We start from the raw sequence: 24,547 nt of genomic DNA on the forward strand, positions 1-24,547 counted from the left end.
TGGCTGGGTTTGCTACAGCCGCTGAGCGTGCTGCTACTTCTGATGACTGTTCAGAGCACCTCTGCACTCTGGTTTTGGGCTGACATCCCTTTTTTATTCAAGCTTCTCCCAGTCCAGCCTGCTGATGTCAAGAAAACCTCCTTGAACCAATTCAAATCACTGACTGAGACTAATGGGAAGCCAGTGCTGCCAGCAGAGAGCTGCAGGGATATGCTGCCTGGTGGCAGTGCCGTTTCTGTACCTCACTGTACTCAGGAGCAGGAAGCTGCGACATATCTGGGGTGGCAGGCAACAGCAGCCATGGGGGCAGCTGGGGCTGTGGCATGTGCAGAGATTGCCCCCAAGCCACAGCCCTTCTGCAGGTCCCTGAGGCCAATGAATATCTTGTCACTCATCCACTCTCCAACAGAGACCAGTTCCAGTCCCTTAGGAAAGGGGACTCACACCCAGTCAAGGCTCTTGCTGCTGTTATGGAAGTGACACCCAGCCTCAGAGGCTGCAGGGCAGAAAAACATCCTCTAAATCCATTCAGTAAATAATACTGTTTGTATAAAAGGGTATATTTTTAAACTTTCTTGGACTTTCACGCTGTAGATATGTGCTTGATGTGCTATAGGTATGTGCATTGTGTGCTACAGGTGTGTGCATGTTCATCTTCTTTCAGACCATCTCCTCATAATCCCCTGGTAACTCTTGGTGGCAAGAGAAGCCTACTCTCAAGAAAGGCTTTCCTTGAGGTGCAGACCTGTAGAACAGGCAGTGTTGATTTTGCTGGCTCTGCAACTGTTTGTGTTAATTGGGTACTGTGCCCAGGGGATTGGAAAGGTAGAGAGGCACACAGATCAGCTAGAAACATCTCTCATCTGACAAGTCTGAGATGTACTATTAATGCAATATAACAAGAGGAGGAAGGTGATGAGGGTTGAAGGGGAAGGCAAGTTGGTCAGAGAAAATATCATCTCCTTCCCTTCCTTCTTGAGCAGCTCCCCTGCCCTTTTGGCCCCCTCGTTTGTACTGTGGGGATGACAATTATTCATTACTGTTACCTTTAGCACAAGGGGGAAGGTGAATGGAAGATGTCCTAAAAGCCCTATCTGGATTCTTGCAACTGGAAGGAAATGGTGGGGTTCTTGCAGAGATTTAAGAAGGAAGAAGTTGAGAGTCTGAAGAGGAACTCTACTCAGCTTCCAGGGCTTCATCTGCAAACTATGAGGAGGTGAGCCTTGGAGGACTCTAATACAGTGCTCTTTCTTTCTTTTTCATCTCTCAGTTGCCCATGAGAAACACTCAAGGTCATACCTAAAATCTCAAGCAATACAGCCGAAAAATCGGTTTTGTGGCAGAGTTATAGACTGATCTTTAAGGTCTTAGTGACAGTAATGGTTTCAACAGTAATATTTATAAAAACCTTTAATTCCCCCTTTATCTTGTGACATAAAATAAGCACCTTTATGGTGGGTCCTATTTCTTTTGTGTTTGGAAAGCACTGAAGAAATTTTAATAGGGACATGACTAATCATTTGCTAATCACTTATCTCTTGACAAATTCCTAGTGACACAGCAAGAGTTATAAACATCTGTGCCCCATGAATACCCTTACTAAATAAGTTTTATAAAAGATTATATTCAATTTTTCTCAATACATTATATAAGATTTCCATAGGGAAATAAAACCATATTCCGAACAGTCCGTGAAGCAAGGCAGCTCACTTGCAAATGTGCTGCATGAAAGATGATGCAGGAGGATGAGGAAAAGAAGAAAGGAATTGCTTGAGGAGTGTGTTTTGCCTACTTACATCTTCACAAGCCTCAGAGTAGTCTAATAGCCTGACCCAGAACCGAGTCTGGTTTGACAGCAATATATCTAAAGGAATTTGTGTGCTTAAACAGCATGGATTTCAGGGGGATTTGAGCAGCTAAAGGCACAGGAGCCCATGTCCCAAAGTGCACAAACACCCCCTTGTACATCTGCATGCCCATGTGGTGCCCCAGCCCTGTGCTGGGTGTGCTCAGTGCCTGGACCAGGGTCTGGCAGTGCCCCCCAAGCCCCTAGGCAGATGTCCCTCATTACTTGTGGGGCTCATGGGCTGCACAGCCACAATGTGTGGGTGCCACGGGGAGATGCACAAGGAGTCATCACAGACTGTCCACTTCTTCACATGTAAAAGTTGCAATCACAAAAGGTCATTTGTCTCATTTACCGAATAAAGTTCATAGAAAATCATCTTTGCCTGAGGAGGGCAAGGATGGACAACGATGATTCTTTTCATTTTGATGTTGGGAGACCACTGGTTCCCTTAGGGTAACTCACAGCAGGAACCCAGACCAAAAAGGAGAGAGGTCCAGTTGTTGATTCAGTAGTTTTTGTGTTATTTTTTTTCTATGTTAAACAGAATGTTTTCTTTGGAAGCTCTATTCTTTTTATACTGAATAACAGCTTAGCAGCACTGCACTCCTCCAAGAAAAGCAGTATTGACAGCTCTATTTTTAAGTCTCAGACCAACAGGCTGGTAGGAGCCTATGAGCAAGGTAAACCTTTGTGGGGAAGTCAAACCACTGAAATGTACATCACACTACTTGAACATGTCATCTGTGATCAGAAAAGCCCAAGATTTTGGGAGGATATCAACTAGACAGTTGACAAAATTATTTACCTTTCACGAAAAGTACAATTTCACTCTAACTTTGCAAGTGTGATGTCATATGCATGATATTATGACAGGAAAAATGGAAGAGGGAAAAAAAATTATTTTTTATTTCTAATTACTCAAAACTAGACGAGAAACTCTGAGAATCCTGTATGCAGCTGGCACGAGCTGCCCTGTTTACAAGCTGACGGGACACACCTGGGGCCTTGGGACAAAAGGGGGTTGCCCATGGGAGAAGGACCCTTCCATACAATTTCTGGACAATTCCACGTGTATTCAAAAAGATTATAAATGCTCAGTTTTATTTCTAAAGGCAGTGTTTGCATCTTGTATTCCAAGCTCCTTTAAAACTGACAGCAGAAATGAATACTTGCTGTGTGTAATGACTTCGACTGTTTCCCCCATCAAGCAAGGGTATCAGGAGCACTATTAAACAAAACTGTTTCCAGAATTGCTTGTTTAAATTTGTGATAAACTATCAGAGCTGAAAAGATGTAGAAGAAAAGCACACACCTGGACTTTGCCAAGTCAGATAATGAAATGAAAATTTTAAGAAAGGTCATATTCCCAAAGAGGGGTAGAAAAGACTTCAGGCCTTGAATACAGCTTAGGAAAAGAGGAAGGATGGAGGTGATGTTTCTCTACTGTTACACTGGAGAATACACCACTGGGGTATAAAAACCCTTTCAATGGAGCACTAAAAAGATGGTCTGTAAAGCTTCACAAAGAGCAGGGTGATGGCAGTGGCAGAGGCTGGAGGCAGTGTTGGAAGGAAGTCGGAAATCCCTCAAGCCCTGAGGTTTGCAGCTGCCCTCGCTCTGCATTGCTGGGATTTAATCTCCTGCAGTCCCCACCTCTGCCCCATCCATCCCTGCACCACCCACCGACCAAACAGCCCATCGTGGCCATCAGCCATCTTGTCTCGTGGTGTTTATGCCTTTTCCAAATGAAACTGCAGTAGACATTTTGTCCCTGGGAATATTATGTCAGCTGAGTCATTCCCCAAGTAACTGCAGGAAAGGTCAGCCATGCACCAGCTCTCCCCTGGTACGATCACAGGAGCTCTTGATCAAGTGCAGTGTGCTGCATATCATATACAGTGGCCAGTCACTTCGGGGATATTTGCTGCCAAATGACCATGGTCTTGCAACTCAATTTAAAATAAGTTAAAAATTAATGTGTCCATAGATGCTAAGTGAGACAAACTGTACAGATTTGACATGCCTGTATGTTCCTGGCAGGGGCCTTGTGCTGTCAGATAGTGCCTGTGGTGTCTCTGGTCAAAAACCTTTTCATGCTCGCAAAAATCTTGGCAACAAACTCCCTGCCTCCAACTAGCTAAAGTCCAGAGACCTGATGTTTAAACAGTAAGGATAAATGGGAGGTAAGCACATTTTGTTAATTTTTAGTGTATCCAAATTTTTATTTATCTTGCTTCTAGTGTTATCTTTTGTTAGCCAGCATGTCACAAGTGAAAAGATGGTACAGAATAAAGCAGCTTTAATGGGATGTGTGTGCTGCTGGCTGAAATACTACTGTTCATATGGGCAGTCTGGACTTGTACTGCTCTTAAAACCAGCCACACTTGAACACCCTTGGAACTGGGAAGAGAACAGGTAGAGATGGGAGTTGCTCTGATTTCTGCAATGTTTGGGTTTGGTTCAATTCAATTTCTCTGATGTTCGGTTTTAAACTTTTTCCAACAAGCATTTAATTTCCCTATCAATTTCTCCAAAGAGCCTTCTGGTCCTCTCCTCCTATTTTCCCAGAAATTTCACCCTCCCATTTTTGTGTGGAACTGGATATTCTGTACACTGGTGCATTACTATTAACAGGCAGCACTTGAACCTCACAGGTCCCATTCATGCCACACCCAAGGATCGGGCCAGTGCAAGCTCAGGCCCTCTCCCACTTCAGGGACCCCTCCTGCAGCTTGGCTCGAGGTCCAGAATATCCAGTTGGTTTGGCAAAGCAATTCTCTCCATTTCCAACCTAACTCTGATTGATTTTGAGTTTCTTTTACCTCTGGTGGATAATATGAATCCAAAAATGCCTGGCCTTAGAAAGCAGTAAGACAAGTTTGTAATGCCTAGAAAAATGAGTGTCTGTTTAAGTAGCTACAGACAAATTTCTCCTAAAACTAAGTCTCATAAGTCCTTGTTGGAAGCTCATCAGAGCCATTCCTGGTCATGCCAACTCCCTCTGCTGTTGGGAAAGGTCTCTTTGTTGGTTTGAACAGATTCTGGATGAGCACCAGACACTAATATTGCCACTGTTTCCATACTCACATACAGTGATACAAGTATTGTCCAAGGAACAGAAAGGACAAGACCACTCTGAGCAACACAGCAAAGGTGAGTGGGGTTTCCACTTTTCCATTTTCTGTTCTGGGGGGGGCAGTGCCACGGCCAGGCTGACAAGTTGCTTAGAGTAATTTGATTAAAAAAAAACCAGTTTCAAGCAAGTCCTCTGTAGCTTTGCATCCCAAGTTACTAAGAAGGGACACTGGCAAACCATTCACTTACTCTCCTTCTGGTTATGAAAAAGTAGGGACAGAGAATTTGATCTTGGGAACGGTAAGTATTGCCAAGTCACATTTTCAGGCTTGTCCTGTGCAGAGCCAGGAACTGAACTCAATGCTCCTTATGGAGCATTTATGAAACATATTATGATTCTGCTGTCTCTAGATCTCTCCTCCCCTTGCACGCAGTACTTTACTGAGGGGGAATCATAGGGTAAATCTACAAGATAATTCAAATTGTTATTGAAGGGCATATCAAGAGCAGTTGATGGCCAAAGTGAAACAAGTGCTGTCATACAAAGGAGCATCTAAAGTCATTATGATAAGGGCAGTTATCCCTGACCTATTTAAATGTTTCTGGCCTCAGGCAGCAAAGCTTCAGAAGAAATGAAATGCATAACAATACCCGAATGAGATTCACCTCTGCAATGCTAAATGTGCTTCAGAGTGGGAATTATATGTAATTCTAATATAATCACATTATCTCAAGCATACGGTATATTGAAAAGAAATCCAACAACTTTATTATACACACCAGCAATCAATGCTAGGATAAAAAACTACGTATATGTAGATAGAGTTATTCCTGATATTTCTCTCAATTTTATCTTTTCTATCTTATTCTTGAGACACAGCAGCTTGTGAATATGTTTTTCATGGATAAACCCTGATGTTTAACATCCCACTTCAGATGAAAGGGAAAAATAAATAAAAGGATAGTCTGAAATTAAACCCAACAGTGTGAATGCTCTAGGTCTGAAAGACCACAAGTGGGGCTTCTGTCTCTCCCAGCAGCTGTGGCATCTTCAGAACTGGTGATATAGTGAGCAGCAGAGGGACCCTTCCATCCAAAGAGTCAGAGGGATATTTTTGAAAATTGATATCTAAATTTTAGATCCTAAACTGATGTCAAGGCTTCTGAATATTAAATTACCATAAGGGATGCAAGTAGCAACCAGCAGAGCAGATTTTCGCCAGCTGACTGATTACTGCCCCAAGGATCTGTGCATGTAGATACCATATATTCACTGCTGCAGGTATTTCAGTGTGTGGCTATGTGATTATTGGTGGTTTGTGGGTCCAGACTAAATGTCAAACAGTTATGTCATCCACAATCCATGAGTCCAGGTCTTTAACGTGAAGATGCTTAAAATATACATTTAATATATATTAAAGGGTGAGTTTGTGTGCATCTTAGGTTGTATTATTCCCCCTGACACCTCACCCCTTGTCCCTCAGCTCCTGAGGTGCAGTAACTGCCAGTGTGCTCTTAGCTCAAAGAAAATATGAGATGAAAAGACATTATTGTAACCTCTGTGCAAGAGGTCTAACACTGACTCACCAAAATTGTATTTTAAACTGCAAAGTTTTGCAAGTCTTGTCATGCTTCAGTCAAGTGGCCCAAAACAGAGCAGGCACTTACTCAGAACTGGATAAACCTCAATATTGAATAATGGCTGAGATTTAGGGAAAACATCTCCCCAAGGGAATACTGTACTCATCCCCTGGATGAAGAAGAGCTTACAGCTACAGAAATGACTTCTGCTCCCAGCACTGGATCTCCAATCTGGCCGTGTGCCTCTGCAGGGCAGGGGTGAGTCACCCCCTGTGCCACTAAAGAACAGGTATTTCTGTACACACAGATAATGTCCAGACCACTGTGTATGTTTACTCATTTCTTCATTCCTGGCTTAGGATGGGGCTTGAGAAACACAGTGAGAAAAGCTTTTCTTTTGTAGATGTCCTGCTGGCAAGGAGAAATCTTGTTTGAGCTTTTGTATCCGATTTTTCAAATTTCAGATTAAAGTTAGAGCTGAGCATGAAGTATGTGTTTTGATTACACATAATCATAATTATACATATATTTCCTGGAATAAATATGCATAAATTCCCTGGAAATAAGTCTTCCCAAATTAAACTGTTCCTGGGAATGGACGAGTTTTGCTGAATTCCTTAGCTCAAAATAGAGGAAAAAGTCTCTGAAACTATCCAACTGTTCTGGTGCTAATGTTTATCATGCAGTACAAAATCCTGCACTTCACCTTTCAAGCTTCAACTGTAAAGTTGGTTATAGAAATAAAAATTTGAATAATGGTTGATACTGAAATGGAGTGCTTTCAATAATCTAAATTAATAACCCAAACAGTTTGCCTAGTTTCACCAATAATTATGTCCAGGTTTTGGCATTTAGTCCCAAGGTTTGCAATTACATTTATTTAATGTATATATATATACAAAATTACAGATATATAAATATATGCGTATAAATATACATAAATATATATGTATATGTATTTATATGTATATATATGTGTGTTTGTGCGCATGCATCTGTGTGTAAATATGCATCTACATATACATATAAAAGTGCTCCTTGAGCAGATGCAGTCTCCTGAAGAAACACTTGGATGCAAATCTGGATCCTGATGCCATGCCCACATCTCACAGGGTGCAGCTGTGAAGACCAGGTGACAATTCCACTGCTGATCCCCACGGAGATGCTCCTGTTCCGAGTAAGGGAACATGGGCTCCAGGCTGGGATTGATATACAAGAGCTCCCAGACATTTAACTCTGAGCCCACAGTGACTGGGGTATGTTCAGGAAATGAAATGGTACAGAAACAATGCATCTGGGTTAAATAAAAATGCTTACACTTAATGAGCCTCATCTTTTTCTGCAAGATAGGAGAGAAGGAACACAAGCAGTGTGTTTATCATGCTGAAGGCATTGCAGGCTTTGACAGGAATGGAAATGAGAGGAAGAGAGGAAAAAAGGATGGAGGTAGGGGAACAATACCCAGAATAGGGAACAGCTTGCCAGTTTCCTCTGAGGGTAACAGGAGAAGAGAGAGATTTTCATTAATGAATAACTGGCATTCCTCTACTTTTCAATTTTAACAAACCTTCTAATGATAATTGCAGACTTTCTGTATTTATAGAGACCCAGTGTGTCTGTAGACAATAGCCTCATCTACCCAGTCCTTTCTTCTGCCGCTACACAAATTCAGCCATTATCTTTCCTGACCTTCATTAAAATATGAAAGGAGATAAGCAATATATAGTGATGTTGTTTCCCAGTAGTAGGAGGGGGGGATCAGAATTAACTCAGACTAAGGAGAGCCAAAAGAAAGTCTGAAGAAAGCATTAGAAAGCAAGGTAGGCAGAGCTGTGCTCACACAAATTCCTGCTGTCAGCACTGGCTTATGCTTACTGGAATGATCAAAGCTGGAAAAAAATGAGAAAGGACTATAACCCACAAGGTTAATGCTCCAGGAAAGGAGACACACCACCCTCAGGGATCCCGTCTGCAATGGTCATGCTCAGCCAGGCAGGATTCCCATATAATTCTTTTCTTCGGTCTTCAACAAACACCTTGGTAAGATAAAAGGCTGAACATTCTAAACCTCCTGTGCTCAGCAGAATTAAAGTGCCTCCTGTTTAGATTTATGGAGCAAGAAAGGGTACAAGTTCCAGATTTCAGCTCAAAGGACCATAGCAGATGCCCATCACAACACACTTAGCTGATGCATGAGCCAAATCATGCTTTGGAGAAGGTGCACATTCCTGGTTGTATTAAACTCTTTCCAAACTTTCATTAAAAGAGATTTAAAAAAACCACATTTTCCCTCCATTCTTAGGTAATTTCCTTTAGTGTCTTGATATTGGAGAGTTCAAAAAAAGGTTAAGAAAATTTATTTTAAGGAATTTCTCACAACAATTGGTATCCTCATGTACTTTCAGATGCCACAGACTCACAAAATTACTAGGATCCACAGAGCAAAAAGTCTTATACCCAAATTGTCTGTCAGTCTTGTATGTCCACTGGCACACCATAAAGTTTTCTGTGGATCCTGGATATACTCTCCAAAGCTCAGGCTCCTGGCTGTCTCAAGATTGTAAACCAGAGCAGCCATCATTAAAAGGCACTTTAATCTTTCTTGGCTGTAATTTTTATACTGCAAAAAGCATTTAGACGGTCAATTTGCATTAAAATAACTCATCCAAAATATGGCACTTACAGCCTTGGAGCCGTAAGGGAAATTCACTGCAGCTGATGAGCACTGGGAGAAACATATCTAGGGACGTCATCTCTATATACAGCTACCTTAAGGATCCACTGCTTTTTTTTGGTTTGGTTGTTGTTGTTGTGATTTTATTTTTTTACTGTTCTGTGATAAAGCCAAAACCACGTCCTGGCTCCAGCCAGATATCTCCAAATCTTCCCCTTTCTGTTTACCTAAAGCAGCCTCCCTGCCTTCTAAAGCATAAATCATGGTTCTGGAGAGAAGGCACCCAAAAACATCACCGTAACATTTGAAACATCAAATACTTTGCTTACGTTGTAAAATCTGTGAAAATAAAGGGAAAGAGCTTACCATCAACTTTCTATGTGCTTACAGAATAACTACAGTATTTTTAAGTAGCAGGGAAGGCTCAGAGGCAGTTTATCTCTCTATGAAGCAGTAACATGAATAATTTCCTACAGGTCATGTCCTATAGCATAGAAACTGCTTTTCTAGCTCAGACGTGTAAATATTTTCATGTTCCCTGGGTGATCCTACCCATATATCGCTGTTCCTTTTGGAGTGCTGAGTATTTACTGCTGATACCTTGGGAAAAATGTGCAGTGAATGATGAGGAGAACCCGTTTGGTGGAGGGGAATGGGAGGCATGGGGGAAAACTGCCCTGTTTTGCTGAAGAGCCTCTGGATTCTGACAGCGTCACATGCACTGCAGCAGAGCTGAGGCAGAGCCTCACATCCTCCAAAGGAGCTGTAGAGTTTACTTTGCAGTCAGTCACCGTGTGCCACGCTCCGGTGACGTCGTCCATCACCTGCCCTTCAACAAGGTTATCTAATGATAGTGCTTTTATTGATATCCCTAATGGTCACGGGAGAGGACGTTTGGTGGCAATTCTTCAAGAATTGGTTAAAAATAGCAACGGAGCTACAAGCTAGGCAGGAAGGCTGTAAGAGATCTTACAGGGAATTGCTAATCCACATCTGCAGTTTCATTTCTCAGCCTTTGGTGTCTGAAGTGTTGTTCCTTTCCCATGAGTTTATAAACAACTGCACAGTGAAAGATTTGATGTTCAAGCTAAGGAAGTCATGGGACAAGGGGAAAACTAAACTGCAGAAATTACCATGTATTTTCTACTTTCTGCAAATCACAAGAATTTCCAGAATTATTTTTTCTGTTCAATTTTGCCTTTCTCAGAAGTTGTGAGTGCTTCCAAGCTAGTTGGCATTTCCATTTTTATTTAGCATTTGTCCACTTCGTCATTTTTCATGTCTTCTTTGCATTTTAATAACGTTACCAGAGGAGGCTCTTTAAAATGAAAAGTAACTCATGTTCTTTCTTCATTAAGACAAAAGGAACCCGAGCACAGAAACTGAATGCGTTATTAAGGGATGACATTTCTGAGCAGAGAATAATGATCCTTGTGGCTGTGGCTTGCTCTCATCAGAGGAAAGCTGTTCACTGTTGCCAGTTCACTACAGCTATAATCCAAAAATTTCTGACCCCATGGATCACTCAGCAAGCACATATTGCTGTTCGTTGTCTTGTCCTTAGGGGGAAGGGGTTCCTTTTCTTCCTCCTTGGCTTCCTATACCCCTCCAAAGGTACCCGTGGTGGGTACAGAGAGAGCACTGGGGGACACCAGATACAAAAGCAGGTACACCTGTTTGAGTGCTCAGTTCATATGGCAGTTGTTGGTTGGTGACTTTGTTTTATATGAATTTAAATGTGTGAAAAGCTGTTTTTCTTGCAGTGGTTTTGTACAGTGATGTGCTGAGGTACCCTGGGCTGAGAGCAAATGTCCAGATAACAGGGTGAATGCAAGTGCTTATGTCATCTGAAAAGAGCAGAATGTTTTCAAAGAGTATGAGTGTGCCACAGTGCAGCACTGCTCCTTAGCCTGCCAGGGGCAAGGTGGAGGCAACAGCAGTTGTTTCCCTGCCTGTACTGCTGGTCTGAATCCAAAAAACCTCAGGCAGAAGATTTCAGCCTTTGCTTTCTGCTTCCTCCATGCTGCCCACAAGTGCCCGTGGGCATTAGGCTGGGTGCTGTGGCTCTGAGCAAACCCTGCCAGCTTGCCAGTAGCACTGTGTCCCTCATCCGGTGGGGCTGGGAGGCTCAAGCCCCCCCACATTATCCCCTGTTTGGCTGCCTGAGCCCTGCTAAAAATAACATTTTGGCTCAGAAAAGCAGCAACGAGCAACATTTCCTCTTCCCGCTGCAAGATGAAAAACACCCTTCCATCCTCTCTATCCGCTGCACCATTATTTTTTAATTGCTAAGTGATTTCTTTTTCTTTCTATGTATTTTCCTTCCTTTGCTGCTTCGTGCCAGGCTTCTGGATTGTAATGTTACACAACCACCGCCAGCCGTCTGCCTCAGGGCGGCTCACCGCAACCCAGATGTGTCACATGAAAGGAGAAGTTGGGCTTATGACACTCGGAAATGCTTTTGCCTACTTTTTAAAAAAAAAAAAGAAAGCCTTCCCAGCTTCATCCTAACAGTAGAGCTCAGAGTAATCCCTGCACAGGGCTCTGAGCTGCTGAATGAAAATTATTCTTGTTGCTGTTTCATGTTGCTTTTCTAACAAGATTTAAGTAATTGGGGAGTAAGTTGAAAACTACAGCACTCGTAAGACTGAGGCATCACTGCAGCCCACCCCAACCCCAGTGCCAGTCACCAGGACTTGATCAGTTATAAATTGCTCGGAGTCATTGATCTAAACAGATCTCTGTCAGTCCCTATCAAAACATTTGCAGGGCTTGATCCATCTTTTCTCATACAAGACAGAGCTCTAATTATGGCACTGAGTATGGCAACCCATTCCCATGCCCAAAGGAAACTAGAATTAATACTGAGAAAATACCAGTCGTTCTGGCATGTGTATCCCAAGGCACTCGGCAATCCAGGCACTAGATATACAGTGCAATGAATAATCCAGGAAAAAATAACCCCTGATGTTAATGCAAAAGCAAAAGAAATGTCAGCATACACTGCTACAAGAGCCAATAAAATGATGTCAGGCCCAAACTTATTTGAAATCAATGAGTCTTTCCATAGATACAGTGAATAGTCTTTGAATCAGACCACGAATGAATCTCTGTGGCAATCCTGAGAGATGTCAGAAATACCTTTGCTAAGGAGAACATTAGAAGAAAAATACATCCAGTTTCAAAATACCTTCCCATGATTAGCTCTTCATGCCATTTTACAATGCAAACAAGTAGTTTTTCTCTTCAGTAAGTATTCGGCCTAGTTAAAGTTACAAATTACTTTAAAGGAAATTATGTCATCACAAGCTCCAGCTCTGCATCTCACTGTAAGTGATTTCTCATCCTAAATAATGACTTCTGATCCTGTTAGCCTGTGAGTGTAACAGGCAGACCATACCCTTAGGGCAGATCTCCTTAAAACAAATAAAATCCAAAGAAGGTCCATCTTTATTATGTGGTAGGGGAATCTCTGCATGCACAGCAAAAATTACTGGTTTAAATGACCATGGATGGTACTACAATTCAGGTCATATTCAGATCTGTTCACTGGTGACATTTGCAGTGCAGATAAGAATGACTGGCAATTATTTCTTTCATGTAATTGGATTATCAGCAAATATATTCTTTCAGCTTCTTATTTTCTGATATCTTAATCAGTGGTGTCATCGCGAATTTGCATGCACAGAAACACTTTTCTATTCTGTTCAGTTTCTTGAAGAGAAAAAATTCCTTGAGCCTCTCAAGCTACCAGTAAGCAGAAGATCTCTAATCATGGCCTCTGATTTATTGCCCTGCAAAATGTAACTCCCAGTCTTATTGCTCCATCCGTTTCCTGAGGATCAAGGCAAGACGACTACAGTTGACAGGCAGAGAGAAAAGCTCTGAAGCCACCAGGCACAAAGGTGACACACAGATTGTGCCTGTGATCTGACATCCATCTTTCAGTCCATTATGAAATTCTTCTGCTTCACTTTGCTCTCAGGACCAGGGGACACAGAGCACATGACAAAAATGGAAGAGAACTTAATTTCTACCAGGGTATGGGATACCAGGGCAACCCTACAGGCTTGTGATTTTAAAAAATACTTTGGACAGAAGAAATAACCCTCCTTCGAGCACTTTCAGCCTCTGACTTAGTGCTTGGCTACTCCAACAAGAGAATGGAAAAATAACCAGTGTATGAAATGTGTCTATCAGTATCATTTATGTTTCTGGAAAAATTTGTGAATAAATTGGCTGGAATAATCTTAAATTCTGTAGTCCTGGCACACATTATGACATGTCATGGCTGACCTTACCCAGAGGTATGCAAGCCTCTTCAGAGCTTTGCCATTAATTTCAGGATGAGAATGATAAAGAAGAAGAGTAGGATGAGTCCCACTCCCTCCCCACAACCCTGACTCATGCACTTGGCTCCCTCAGCCAGGATGGAGAGGTGCTACCCAAAGAGCATGGTTTTTTAAGTGGTGGGTGTTCAGCGTGAGGCTCTGGTGCGTGGTCAGGTCAGCCGTGCTCCACAGGGTACAGCACATCAGCCTTCCCCACACACAGGCTTCACTGGAGGTAATTTACTTCCCATTTTCAGAGAGCTGAGGGGGTCTGTGTGAACAGTGATGGGGACCCAGCCAATCTGCCTCTGGCAGCAGAAGGCTGGTGCTGGCAATCCCAGCGGGACCAAAACTGGGAGAGATAACGCATGGGCATGGCAGGATGCCTGTCAGCACTGCTGTGGCAAGGGGCTCTCCAGCCACTGCACTACGTTTAGGACTCAGTCCAAGAGCTCCAGGAATCAGAAAATCAGCCAGACGTGATTGTGAAACGTTTTCTGACACTCCCTGGCAATAATTCAGTGGTGTCCCCTTCACTCTGCACCATCAGCTCTCAAGGGCTCTCTTTTTACTCCTTGAAGAGCTAGAAAAATGTGTTGCATCATGTCACTGGGGAGTTTAGGGAAAGCTGGAGTATTAATTAGACTGCCCTGCAGTTTAACCAATCACTGCTCCAGGCTTGGGATGGAAATACAGCAATTAATCTTTTCTCCCTTTTTTTTTTCTTCCCATCCAAAGATAACCATTTGAGTATCCCTTGTTAGCAGAAGAATAATCTTGCAATTACCATTTTACCATTATCTACAGGTTTACAATGCACCCATCAGTGAATGCAGAGTCTGTATTACAAAACCAGCCCTGTGATTAGGCCAGCTAAGGAAGGGCTGGGATTAAAAAACTGTGAGAGAAGGGAGAAGACAGTGCCATTTGACTTTAAACCTGAGACAATTCATGACTCAGTGAAATCTCATTGACTTTACTTATTGGTGTTTAAATCAGAGCAGTGTTAAAGAAAATCTTTGTCCCAAGATTCATCCAAAATGAGCGAAGAGCCCAAGCCATACAGTGACATACTGGCTAACACATCTACTTAATCACCATTCCTGCAGCTTTAGTCCTGCAGGAAGCCCTTTACATCTGTGTGGATTTCATGGGAGTTTTTGCATTCTTCATTCCCATTTTCTCTGGGGAGCTGTGGTTAGACAATCTTCTCCACATCAGCCATAAGGATTGCTGGCACTGAAGGGCTCTGGGAAGAACTCCTGACTATGCCAGAGGCTTACATGTGTCCTTTATTTATGGAGAAGACAGGTGCTCAGCTGGCCCCACGCCAGCACTGCTGTACTCCAGGGCCGTGATGAATCTGCAGTCACTTACGAAGTAAGTAGCCAGTTTATTTGTGCTGCCATGCTAATGTGTTGTCTTGACACCACCACAATATGTTTGTGATTACTTCTATGGAAAAAGCAGAGTGAGTGATAATTCAAAGGAAGAATTATTTTAGGTTTGGCACCTTCCACCCATGCAATTTCCAGCTGCTCAGCAGATTAATATTTTGCATTTTATCCATCTACAGATACCATTGTATCCAGGGGTAAATGCTTTGAAAGTCCTTGCAGACCTAAGCTGGCTGAAAGACTTTAAATAATGTAAAGCCCTTAAAGAACAAAGAGTTCATTATGTAGTTTCAAAACTGTTCATTTATTTGTAACCAGGCCCTTAAAGAAAAATCTGTCACAGTACACTCAAATATATCACTGCCTGAGCAGCCCTTACAGGGGAGGGATTTTGTTTCCCTTTCAATATCGCATCAGGAAAACAATCTTGAGCAACCCATAAATGCAACAAGATTTCTAAGTGCTCTCAACAGATTGAAATTCGGAAATGGAAACCGAAAAAATGAGAAATATAATTATTGTAATGCATAATTCACATTTGATTTTACTTTTTGAGGCATTGTTTGTGTCTGGGATAAACAGCATACTTCAGCTATTTATTTACAATGTAAACATTTACAAACTCAAAACACACAAATCAGGCTGTTGTTATTGCCTTGTCTTTAACATCTGATTACTTCAGGGGGTGTTTTGCTCCATGTATGAAGCAAAGCTGATGTCTATTCTAGCTTGCCTGTTCACCTTCCTAGTCCCAGCTTTTGCTGTAACACCCATTCCTTTAACAGGAAAAGGCCCAACTCACCCTACAGCTCTGAAAAATTGCTATGATGTGTTTCCCTGGGTCCTGTGTGCCTTTGTCCACATCAGCCTAGTGAGTCAGAGGTGTGCAGGGATTACCTTCTAACACATTTATTCAGTTTAATACAATTTTGTGTCAAACACACCAAAAAAATGGGTCAGAATCTGCTTACTGCCATGAATTTCTGAAAGCATCTGGTATGGCAAAATGTCAGAACTTGGATACAGGTAACAGATGCTGAGCTAGAATGGTCAATAAACACAGAGATCCTGCCACAGCGTTCAGGATTTGGGACACACCTGCGGCTGAGGTAGCTCAGGCAGTTGCCTTGATGGCCCCACACTCCCCAAGGAGCACAAGTCCAAAAGTTCCCAGTTCTAGAGACAGCACAGATTGGGCTCTAATAGTTTATAATTTATTTGTAATTTTCTTACTCCAAGAAGCCATTAGTTGTTCATTAGGCTATCCGGTTTCTTTGGAATTCTGTCATCTATTAGGCACTTCTCTGGATTAATATTTATCATTATTGCTGTGTTTACTATCCTTCTAATGGTTATTGATATTGTTGTGCTTATTTTCTGTGTGATGAACTTCAGTTTATTAGCTTTTTGGGTAGGACTAGGCAAGATCTAGAAAGAAATGACTGTAAGCTGCAGATTATTCAAATGTTGTCCACCTTATGCTGTGCCTTTGAGGGTCTCAGTGTGGGGCTGAGAAAGTCATGCCCTAAGATCAGCTTATGGCAGCCAGGACAGGACCATGAGGAGTCACCAGAAGGGATGACATAAACTCTGCCCATGGTGCAGAGGGCAAAGTATCCCACTTTGCACAGACGATGAGAACCAAGGTCACTAAAGGGCATTCTCAGACCATCCCTGGGACCAGGCTCCTTTGAAAGATTTCACCAGCATTTAGCCAGTTCAGCAGCTAAAATGCAGCATGGAGATGCCCATCCACACCTGCCTTTTGACAGCTATTCCCACCTGCTCTTTAACAGCTGAACTACAGCACATCGCACCCAGGTTGCTGATCAATTAACTCCCCATAATTGATTCTTGGCTCTTCCCCTCAATGCTGTTTCAGCCAAACCTGCCACAGAGCCCAGGATGCTGAACTAAATGAAGTCTGGCTGCTGACATGGCACCGTGTAGCAGCTTGGCCAGCACAGCTGGGAACTGACACCACTGAATGGGACTTCTACATCTTTTTACTTTTACTTACTCAGCAAGAGGAATGGTTATCAGTCTCAGCTCACCTGGGCATTCCTCTATGTCTGCAGCCACAGCTCAGAGCAGTTTCCAAGCATCCCAGCTGATGGCAACTTCCAGCTCAAGCAGGTTCTGTGCCTGAGACAGAACCAGGGACCAGGGACCACCTCATGATGGGGGTGAGCAGTCGTGGGTGCCTCACCCAGGGTGCACCCTGTGTCTGGACACAACTCACAGGATGACCAGCAAGGGTGTTGCAGATCAGGTTTAGGAAACAGAGCATGATGGCTTATGTCTTAGCCTACAAGGTCCCTCACTTGCATGTGTTTTTTTCTATAGCTAGGGTTAGTTTCAATTATGGGATCTTGTTCTGAGATCAACATTTGCCTGGTTTTCCCTATGAAAAGAAACATTACCTAGGAATCCTCCACTGTGGATCCCAGATTAATTGCAATGGCTAGTGGTATGAGCTAACTAATAGCATATTAAACTGGGAGCCCATCAGGCCACTATCTCACTTAAGTACCTTTTTTTAGTCTTGTCTAAGGCTTACCTTCACTGGTTTGGAGCTTTTTTTGGAATACAAAACATATCAACAATAGGAAAGACATGGGGGAAAAAAAGAGAGGAAGACAATTCATCCAGGAGATAGTAAGTTCATAACAGCAACTTTCCTTCTTAACTGTTCCCTACTGTGAAAGACTTATATCTTTTGATATATCCTGATGTCAAATATCAAGGCAACACGCTAAAGACTATTCATTATTACCTCATGTATCTGTGTCTTATGAAAATTTAAAAATATCTGTATTCTTAATTGGTCTACAGGAAGATATTTTCTTAAATGCTGAGTCCTCATTACAACCCATTGATACCAAGGGAAGTCCTCCTTGCAAGAGGGGAGGATAAAATCACCCCGTGGTCTCAAATTACAAAAAATGCCTTTGATTTTCTGGTCTTCACTGCCATAAATCATCTTGACAGTGTCACTCAAACTCATTGAAAGATAGGTCAAGTAAAACATTAACCAGCAAATTAAATTTCATTATGAGGTGATTGACAGAACTGAGCTCTGCCATTTGTCCTCTTTTTGCCCTCTTTACCATCTTTACCAGATGGACAGAGCTTGTTTTTGTGCTCTTTGCTGGATTATTTGAATGGCCATGGTATATCACACAAGGGTAGAATTCACTGAACATTTTGGTGGGCTTTTCTTTTTTATTTTTTCCTACCATGATGTGTAAGGAAAAGAGATGCTTGAAAAATTTCAGGTCAGAACATGAGGTGTGAGTCCTCAACTTTCTAGAACAGTCAAAATGTTCTGTTTTCCCTGGCTTTCAGCTCTGGGCTGCTGCTTTCAGCCCACTGCAGACTCAGGTACGTGCTAGCCAGGTTGGTTATCCATAGCTTGTGCTCAAACACGTGTGTGCCATTTGTACTATATTTGTATCTTCTCCATCATCAATACATGGAAGAATAAATAGATCTGTCAGTTAATTTCAGAGTAGAAAACATTTTGTTCTAGCACCTCTCCTTCCTTAAGGCAATTAGAACAGGTATATTATTTTTATTCAGTGCTCGAGGTTACAAGACAAATTAAAATAACAGCGCGTTCCAAATGAGATTTCAATATGTGAACTGGGTTTGTTTAATTTTATTTCTGTGACTGGGATATTAAATTAAATTGACTAGTCACATATTTCACGGGGCAGTGAATTATTCACAGGAAAGTTTGAATTGCAATTAATTTAGCCTTCTGCAAACCCCCAAACTGTTGTTTTCATGGATCATGACTCAGGGTCTGGAGAGCTGCCCAGAGAACCAGCTTTGGGTCTCCTGGGCTGGATGTCTGCAACGTTCAGCACTTGAGGGTCCAGGGCTCATGCAAGTATGACCACCTGACGCAAAGCTGAGGTGGGGTATTCCCAAAGGTATTCCCAAAGCCTGTGTCACGCAGTTACTGGGGCTGGTTAGAGTTTGGCTGAATAAAAACTCCCAAATAGTATCCTGTGTACCAACATGTTCTCAGTGCTTTCAGCAGTAATGAGAACTGGAGTTAAAAGTAGCAGATGCTCAGCTCTGCTGAAAATAAAAGAGATTTTATCCTCCACCCAGACAGTCCAGTACAAAACAACTCCTTGCTGTAACAGAGACAGATTTCAGTCTTTTTAGAGAAGGCCAAACCCCTCCTGCTCCGTGCTTGTTACATCCCACTCCAGCTTTCCCCTGCACCGTCAGCGTTGCTAGACCCTCCGGTTCTGGTGTGTACATAGGAAAGCAAAAAATAAAGCAGTCAATTTCTGCAGCTCCAATTTTAGCAGTATTTTCACAGTTACTATTGTGCCAGAGCTCCACATGACACAAAGAAATCTAGTAGGTCAGCAGCTTGAAAATAAAGTCTAATTTTATATTTAGGCAAGTTATATAAGCATTTGCTAATTAAGAAAAGTGTTTGCCTATCTTTCTCCCAGAAGAGAAAAACACACACAGTACTTGAAAGGTCCCTTAAAGTTAAAACCAGAATTGCTCAGAATTGCCCTTTCTATAGAAGATCTCTAAGAAATTTTCACAGGCCACATCAATATTTAAAAATAAAATCAAGTGTTATGTTTGAAAACATAGTGAGAAATGTGTTGGGTTTTAAGTAGCACAAGATGATAATGTTAGCACCTCCGCTAACAAAATCTCTGAAGCACTTGAAAGGACCCAATTAAATTAACAGGGACTTTTTGTTTTCTGCATTTCGTGCTGTAAAAGCAATTTGACTGTCCTTGGCTGGTGATTTCAATGAAGCCGAACCAGTAACCAATTTGCCAGCTAGAAAGGGGCAGTAAACACTTTAAAAGGCCTGCGGTTTTAACTCTACATGAATAATTAGTGGAATTGCTTTTGGAAAATATGCTAAATTCTGTGATGCAGAATTCAGTCAATGGGGGAAAATACTGCTCATGACAGCGAGATATCTGCTCCCCAGCTGGAGGCTGGAGTGCCAGACTTCACATTACTCAGCATGGCAGGATTGGAAAGGTGCAAGACAGAAATCTCCTTTTTATTTGTGAGGGATCAACCCAGGCAGAGAGAGGGGGACGATCACGGGGTGGCTGAGCAGAGTAAGCAGGGGGCTGCATTTTTGTTCTCAGTGGTTGTGCAGCTGCCGTGTCATTACATTTAATAGTAAAGCTGAATTTATAGATTATAAAGAACCAACTGTTAGTTTACAAATGATTAATCAATCAATTTTACATCAGAGTTTAACAACTCAAAACCTTTTTTAAAATCCTAGTTAACAGTTACCTATATTGCAGACTATTGATGGGCTTTAATAACCATCAATACCACGCACTTGCTGCCTGGCTGTGCTTTCAGCTACAGGATTTAGCTTCGAGCTACAGGGTGAGTAACATGCCCAGTGAGCCCGCTTTCATCTGATATCAGTATCTCCCTTAACTGGAGATCTTCATTAGCTGTCTGCTCATCGCAAAACATTGGCAGAGGTTGCTGAAAGTTTCCTTCTGCAAAGGCCCTGTGAAGCAGGACAGGTTGTCTTTCTAGTTCAGTAGTTTTGTTGCTTGCAGGCTTGGCTGAGTGAAAACATCAGTCTCCTCCTCCCTTTGTACCCCTGCTATCATTAGGGACTTTCAAACACTTGCACCACTCCTGACAAATCTGTCTGCCTTCACTAGAGTTACAGATTTCTGTCTTTCCTCGAGGTTTCTGGGTTCATTTAATTAATCGTCTTTGTTCCAGTTTTGTTCTGCTTGATAATTAGGTCAGTTTATTCTGACCAGCTTTCTTCAAACACGGAGAATTCATATATATGAAGGAGAGCTCTCAGTAGTGAGGAAAGGAAGTTGCTGACTGCTTTGGCTATGTTGCCAGCAGTGAAAAATGTAGTTTCTGACTGACTTGCAGGTACCCTTTAGGAGTGATCAACTAAGGAAAAACTGTTAAAACAGTTCTTCCCAGACCTTTATTTTGGCTAACTCAAATTTTCTATTTACGTGACTTTACTAGAAGTAACTGACATTATTATTATACCTTCATCTTCTTCAGAAAGAAAAACTACTTTTTCCAGAAAATCTGGAATTTTCTCATCCCTCCAGTCTGCTTGGCCTTTTCTTCTCCAAGAGATCCTCAGTCTCTGCCACCTTATATCTGTGGAGCTGATTTCCCCTCCCGGAGCTCAGCGATCGTGAACTTATCTTCCTTCATCTGAAAATGAAATTTTCACAACAAACTACACACAATAAACAGACCTCAGTATCTGAAAGAATATTACTGATAACTCTCTCCTGTTGCTGTGTTACTGCTATCAGAGTCTAACAACAATTTTATGGGGATCCTTCATTAATGCAAACCTTTTCTATATTTTGCTGGCTGAAGTGAGGTTTAAAATGAGTCTGAACTATAGCTAATCTTCTCCTGAGGTCCCCAGACCTACTGCAGCACTCCTCATTGGAATGCACTCTGCATCCACCACTTAATTTCCTAACCAGATGAAGCACGATGGTTTCTGGCCTGCCTGGCTCTGGAGCTCTCACTGCAATAGCAGCCTGGGTATTAAAAAAAGACAAATACCTCTGAGATCCTTGTCAGTCTAATACATTCTTACTAGAACTAATAAAACATACATAGTTTAATAGATGAAGACTTACTCATTCTCTGAAAAATATCTTGGTGGGAGTGATGATAAAACCATTCATATTCTCCTGTTTTGTGCTTAGCATTATTTGTTTAGCTGTGAATCACCTCCAGTGCCAAATAGGGGACAGGAAAAAGCTGGTATGGCTCTTGCAGGCAAAAGCTTTAGCTGAATTTGTAAAGGTTCTCTGTGGTTCATGGTTTTCTGGGAAGTACTTGTATTACTGTCGTTTTTACCGATGCTGAGTACATGGAAAACATGAGCAATAATAGGCATCACATCGGGTCTGTTAAAATGAATTTCAATCCATGGTTCCCACAGATGACAAAGAGAATTTGTGATGAAGACCTCTGATTACAGTGAGAAATTCCGTCCTTAGGAAAGTGGAGAATTAATAATATTCAGAGAAACTCCACAGATTTAAACCCATGGTGATATAAATCACTGGACAGGGTTGCAGATCCTGAAGATGCCATGTCTGTTCTGACTGCTGCAGCTGGGAGGGGGAGATCTGAAGGGAAGAAGCAGGTCAGAGAGCTTCAAGCTAGCAGGCACAGCTAAATCTATCAGGGTTTGTGAATCAGAGCAGGGTTCATGACCTAAACCCTAAAGGAATATCACCAACAGCTGGGATGTGGCAAGTGAGTCTGCATTCCTTTTCCCTTGCCATGGGCAGCCTGGCAGATTAGTCTACAATTAGAACTGAAGATGTGACACCAGCCCATGATGAGGAAATGAAGCAGGCTAGGAAGTAACTTGAATATTCTCTTGTGCAAATCATATTTTTTAAAAAAAGTTTTATATTTAATTATTTACAATATACCTCCTTTCTCCCTCCCCTTCTTACTTTTTCTATTCTTAAAGTTGTTCTTCATTAAATAGACATAAAATCCTGCTCTTCATAAAAACCTTAACACCTGTTCATACAAATTGTAATGTTTTTCAGCCCTGAAGATGGAAAGTTCATATTCCATGCTTTGTAGTGCTTTATAACACCAAGGTGGCTTGATGAATCTCTGTACCATGGAGTAAAACTGAAATCAAACCAGACTGCAGTCAGGAAATTACACCCAGTGAAAAGGTAGTTGTTCGGCAGGAGTTAAGTAAATTACCACCACAGTTTGTGCTTCTTTCTGTAAAGGAGGTAAGCTACCAGGATCCCCATGCACAGACACACCAGCAGCGTGGCACCAGCCTAACGACACAGCAGGGATGTGTTTGTACTGGGTGTTAATTAGGGAGAAGAGTCCAGTCCTGCTGCGCTGAGTGGGTGGGGACACAGGACACGCTGTGCTGGATGCTGCTGTGCTGGTGCTCATTACAGAGATGATGTGGGTAGGGGAACAAGTGCTTTCCTCCCACCCAGCTGTGCACAGAGAGGTTTGGCTTCACAAGGAGCTGGAGGAAGGTGGTCTGTACTCCCAGCTGGGCTCAGCCCAGCTCGCAGCACTCCATGAACCTCATGGATGATCCATCATCCACTCTGGTTTGACCCTTCAGGCTTTAGGAGCATGGTTTTCAGGTCATTGCTGGCAGTAAGATGCAGAGTGTGTTCAGACACACTGAGGATGGCTGTGCCATGTTGGGCATCAGGCACCTGCCCAGTGGGAGCATGTGGGAGGTGGGACGGAACAGGGAAAATGACATCTGCAGCCCCTTTACTCTTCCTGGTAAATTCTGGGATCCATCACTGCCATCCTCACTCCACTGGAGCTCCTCCACCCGAGCAAGGCTGGAAAAACCCCAAAAAGCTACAGTCACTGGAGATTGGAAAATACTTTTTTTTTTTTTTAAGAAGATTCATTGCCATAGTCCAGATTGTGGTAGAAGATGGTGGCAGCATTTCTGGATGATTAACATGACTTCTTGCACGTTTCTGACGAGCAGAAAGCCCAAGTCTGTCATACAAGAACTGCTTTAAATTCACAAATTCATCAAAAATTGTTTGATGTTTATATTTGGAGAGGCAGAGCACTAAGTACTTTATTTCAATGGGGAAACTAAGTTTACATTCAGGTATTTCAATGATAAAAATATTTTATTATACAATATGATTAAATTTTTATTTATGAAGCTCTTGCTTCACCATTTCATCACTTCTTTTACCTCTTTCATAATTCAAGCTCTCTTCTCATATTCCTCTGGGAAATTTGGTTTTTTTTTAAAAAAAAAGCAAACAGGGAAAACTCTTTAAAAAGCATTCTGCCTCCATTTCTTTGACTCTTACCTGTAACTGATATAAACAGAGATATAATTAGACATTAAAAAGTCAACACATTAAGCTTCTTAATTAATTATGATTTGCCTATTGAGTTAATGTCCTTGTAAGTTATTCTGCAGGAGACGTGATTGCTTTTTCCAGACATAATTGCATTGTCTATCCTATAGAGGCTTTCCATAGAGTTCTGTAAAGCTGAAGGTACTTGTTAACCTTGTTAATTGCAATAACAACCCATGCACAAAGTAGGCATTTGCATTGTCCTTTCTTGCTCACAACTTCTGTATTTGTAGGCAATTTACAAAATCTCACAAACTGCCCATTTGCATCTCAGGCATTTTTTTTTTTCTAAAAAAAACATTGGCTCTAAATGTCTTAAAATCAGGTAGATAGACTTATGTATCAGACTCCATAACAGATACCATTTGTATCTCACATTTTTAGGTGCAGTATCTTGGCTCTGACGTTTTCATAAATCAGGGCATAAGTTAGAGGAGTTATATCACAGCTACCTGTAGCTGTCTGAAAGCAGCACTACTGGATTTTAAGCTATTTCCCAATGCCACAGGAAATAACCGGGCTTGATTATCATCTTTTAGAAGACAGCAATATTCCCTGGGAGCATACACACAGCATCCATCAATGAAGACTACAAATTAACAGGGTACATATTGCTGCTACCTGATATTGCACAGGGTTTTGCAATGAGTGATTAACTTTAAATAGCTTGATAATCAAGAGCAAATGATGAGGGAGTGGGATTGTGATGTTGG

Source organism: Manacus vitellinus, unplaced genomic scaffold, assembly GCF_001715985.3.
Source record: "Manacus vitellinus isolate BGI_N305 unplaced genomic scaffold, ASM171598v3 scaffold_14_pilon, whole genome shotgun sequence".
Lineage (NCBI taxonomy): Eukaryota > Metazoa > Chordata > Aves > Passeriformes > Pipridae > Manacus > Manacus vitellinus.